Below are 4,768 nucleotides of genomic sequence, written 5' to 3' on the forward strand. Positions count from 1 at the left end.
TGCTGGAGGAAACGGGTACAAAAGTATCTATATAGCCACTGCTCCAAAACCGCCATAAAAAAGCCAGACTACGGTTTGCAACTGCACATGGGAACAAAGATCGTACTTTTTGGAGAAATGTCCTCTGGTCTGATGATACAAAAATAGAACTGTTTGGCTGTAATGACCATCGTTATGTTTGGAGGAAAAAGGGGGAGGCTTCCTTACCGTGAAGCACGGGGTTGCAGCATCATGTTGTGGGGGTGCTTTGCTGCAGGAGGGACTGGTGCACTTCACAAAATAGATGGTATCACGAGGAAAGACAAGTATGTGGATATATTGAAGCAACATCTCAAGACATCAGTCAGGAAGTTAAAGCTTGGTCGCAAATGGGTCTTCCAAATGGACAATAACACCAAGCATACTTCCAAAGTTGTGGCAAAATGGATTAAGGACAACAAAGTCAAGGTATTGGAGTGGCCATCACAAACCTCAAACCCGTAGAAAATTTGTGGGCAGAACTGAAAAAGCATGTGTGTGAGCAATGAGGCCTACAAACATGACTCCGTTACACCAGCTCTGTCAGGAGGAATGGGACAAAATTCACCCAACTTATTGTGGGAAGCTTGTGGGAGGCTACTCGAAACGTTTCACCCAAGTTAAAAAATTTGAAGGCAATTCTACCAAATACTAATTGAGTGTATGTAAACTTTTGACCCACTGGGAATGTGATGAAAGAAATAAAAGCTGAAATAAATCATTCTCTCTACTATTATTCTGTCATTTCATATTATTAAAATAAAGTGGTGATCCTAACTGACCTAAGACAGGGAATTTTTACTAGGATTAAATGTCAGGAATTGTGAAACTGAGTTGAAATGTATTTGGCTAAGGTGTATGTAAATTTCCGACTTCAACTGTACATCATGTCTCAGAGTTTACAATATGGACAATATGGAGTCTCACAATGCCTACTGTACATAACTATCACCTAACACTGAGTCAACTGCCTCTCGTCTGAATATAAGAAGCAGGTCATATAGAGGAAGAAGAAAACACAGATTCCTGTGACTGTTTCTGACAGACAGGTTCTCAACCAGAGCTTGACTTTCTAAATGAGTGGAAATAAAGGGTGTCCTCTGGGTTTTTGATCTCAGAAAGGTTTGAAGTGAGCTATTCATGGTCGGTTTGAAACAGACAGAAATAATACATTTTACCTCAAATATGATCATGTTCACCGAAGATGTAAGAGCCTGGAGCTATAAGACCACAGAGAAGAACATCTTGAACTGTTAGTTCATCTCTTCATAGGGTGGTGATACACTAGCAGGGATATGGCCAATCTGATGTAGCCTAAATCTAAGATTCATTCAAACGGACTCAAAATGTATTCAAACTAAATACCTCAAATCCCTGAGTAGGCTTCTTCTGAGTACCTACGTTTCCCCATCTTGATTTCCCAATTCTCTCACAACTTTATCTGTCTCACAAGGCCACATTGTTGCCTTCTGTTAGTAATCAAACCACAGTTAATGAATAGCCTCACTTGATATTACTAAACGAGGGCACTGCACATTGATACAAAGAGTTACGTAATGGTAGAGCACACGGAGTACTTTCATCACAGTGAAAAATGTACTTCAAGTGATAGGAATGAAATGAGTAGCCTTATCTCTCTTTGTTTTTTTCCCAATGGTGACAGTAAAAGGACATAGCACCTGTACTACAAAGAACAACACATGCGTCTCATACTAAAGGGCCAACATGTGTTTTAAATTAAAGAGCCTTAAGTTTTTTGTTCTGTTTGTTTGTTTTTGCTTTGTTTTTGTTGTTTTAATAATTTAAAATATATATTTGTACTTATGTCAAAATTGTAAATTGTTTGCTCTTATACAGATGTAGGATCTTAATTTGATCACCTTGTTGCAGGAGAGCTTGTTGTGTATTTGAGGTTTAAAAAGGCTTATTTTCGATTTCCACTTTGAAATTTCAAACTTGATTTTCCCAGAATTTCCCTGTATCAACCCTTACAAAAGTGTCCATTGATCAAAATCCACATTATAATTCACATGTCCTGTTACTGCAGGATTGTTTTCTTGCTCTAGAAAACTGTCTCAAATTAAGATCCTACATTTGTATGTCCAATAAAAATATATATATATTACAAAAAATCTGTAATTGATTGAATGGGGGCCTATAGTCGCACTGTACCTTGCCAGTTACAGACATGAGAGAAGTGCCAGGAAAACAAAGCACAGGTGCAGCCCAGGCAGTCAACTCCCAGAGATCTAAAGGCTAGAGACACAGATACACAGGTATAAAAGAACCACAGACTAAACCCAGAGTCTAATACAGAGACCAAGACATGATGAAGCTGCTACTGCTGGCCTTGGCTTTGGGGTGTGCAGGTAAGACTGTAATACACAGTATCTACAGCATTGTGAGACAGTTATGCAATGCCTTGGGTGACAGGTAGCCTAGTGGTTAGAGCGTTGGACTTGTAAGATCAAATCCCAGAACTGACAAGGTAAAAATGTAATTCTGCCCATGAGCAAGGCAGTAAACCCACTGCTCCTAGGCTGTCATTGAAAATAAGAATTTGTTCTTAACTGACTTGCCTAGTTAAATAAAGATAATAAAACGCAAGCGCATGAAGAATGATACCTTCTTTTAGAGATAGGTTAGGGAGGGAGATATACACTGAGTGTACAAAACATGAACATTATGCTCTTTCCATGACATAGACTGACCAGGTGAATCCAGGTGAAAGCTATGATCCCTTATTGGGGGGCTGCTGGTGCAACTCAATATTAGGAAGGTGTTCTTGATGTTTTTTACACTCAGTCAATACACTCATCTATACTATAACCATTTCTCTCTCTCTCTCTCATTTAGCGGCTGTTCCAATGAAGGAGAATGGAGCGTTGTTGCAGGAAGTTTGCCAACCCCACTCCAGACCCTGGCAGGTCTACCTGTGGAACACTAAGGGGGGCTGGTATGGGGAGGGAAGGTGCAGTGGTGCTCTCATCAACGAGTGGTGGGTGCTTACCGCTTGGAACTTTGTTGAGTAGGTATTCCCCCTTTTTATTTCTTGAAATCAGTGTAAAACGCATGCAGCCCATATGTTCACCAAAAGGTTCCTCTCCTCTCCACTCCTCTCCACTCCACTCCACTCCACTCCTCTCCACTCCTCTCCTCTCCTCTCCTCTCCTCTCCACTCCTCTCCACTCCACTCCTCTCCACTCCACTCCACTCCACTCCACTCCTCTCCTCCTCAGACCTGGCCACACTATGGTTTCTCTGGGGGAGCATGACCTGACAGTGGAGGAAGGGACAGAGCAACACATCCGGGTGGCCAGATATGTGCAGCACGGGCCATAAGCACGAGGCCCCTCTCACAGCCTGGCAATGGTGAAGCTGGCAGAGCCTGCCCGGTTCACTCAGCATGTCATGCCCGTAGCCCTACCCACATGCTGCACTCAGCTCCACGAGAAGTGTCTGGTCAGCGGCTGGGGCTCCACCGTACCGGGACAGTGTGAGTGGACCATAAAGCCAGGGGAGGGCTATATGCCTCAACCCAAATGAATGGAATAGATAAGCACCAAATAAACTCCCATGAGTCCCTGTGTCTGTCCCTCCATACAGATGAGCCCAATCTAATCCTGAAGTGTGAAACACAGCGAGTCATTGATGAGAAAGATGTGCCAGACAGCCGTTCCCCTTTATTGGATGGAACATGCATTCTGTGCTAAAACCATCATCTCGACCGACAACTGCCTGGTCAGTACATCAACAGCACAGTGCATTGCTTACATTTACATATTTATATTTATATCTCTGGCTTTTGCCAGATTATCAAGATTTTCCTTTGTACTTTAATGTCACTGTGCCACCATACTCTCTTCCTCCCTCCCTCCCTCCCTCTGTCTCAGTCTGACCAGGGCAGTACTGTGGTGTGTGGGGGTGAGCTAAAGGGGTTGTTCTGGTCCGGTTCTTCTGACGTTGGTTTGTACACCCGCCTGCGCCTGTACCTTGACTGGATCAATGACACCATGAATGAACACCCCTGATCCTACACCTGAACCTGTGTGGACCACCGCAGCAGCAGCTACAACATGGTGATTGAAAAGGAAAACAAAGTGATATGTACTGAAATGTTCTGTTCACCTGCCCCATTGATTCTATCACATCCAGTATGTGTTTTTTTCATTCACCAGCAGAGGGCAACATAGACTAATAATAATGACCTATCAAAAACCTCTGAGAGATTTCTTGGCTGTAACATGTCACACATTAACACATATACATATTTTACCAAGCAATTGGAAGTGGACACCCCAAAGTGTCTTTCCTGTAGATAAATCCTCCAACCATGCAGTCGTTTGTCCTGGGATATGTTGTTCTTTTGATCACCAGCAGATGGCAATGTAGACCAATAATAGTCCATTTGAGCACTGAAGAGCCACACAATCAATGTAAAGAGAGACACAGATTGAAAAAAGGAGATAGAGGATATCCAGAGTGAGAGATAGAGAGAGAGAGCGAGAGAGAGAGAGAGAGGGAGAGAGAGAGAGAGAGAGAGACAGAGAGAGAGACAGAGAGAGAGAGAGAGAGAGAGAGAGAGAGAGGGAGAGAGAGAGAGAGAGACAGAGACACACAGAGAGAGAGAGAGAGGGCCCTAAAGTGGTTGAGAATATATATTTTTTTAAATTTGACCTTTATTTAACTAGGTAAGTCAGTTAAAGAACAAATTCTTATTTACAATGACGGCCTAGGAACAGGATATGAG

The 4,768-nt window shown here is 42.7% G+C and overlaps 1 pseudogene; it reads left to right on the plus strand.

The window, feature by feature from the left end:
* The first annotated feature begins 2,344 nt into the window (after nt 1-2,344).
* Nucleotides 2,345-4,126, plus strand: LOC115113891 (trypsinogen-like protein 3; annotated as a pseudogene).
* The last annotated feature ends 642 nt before the right edge of the window (nt 4,127-4,768 follow it).

This window comes from Oncorhynchus nerka, linkage group LG3 (genome assembly GCF_034236695.1).
Source record: "Oncorhynchus nerka isolate Pitt River linkage group LG3, Oner_Uvic_2.0, whole genome shotgun sequence".
Lineage (NCBI taxonomy): Eukaryota > Metazoa > Chordata > Actinopteri > Salmoniformes > Salmonidae > Oncorhynchus > Oncorhynchus nerka.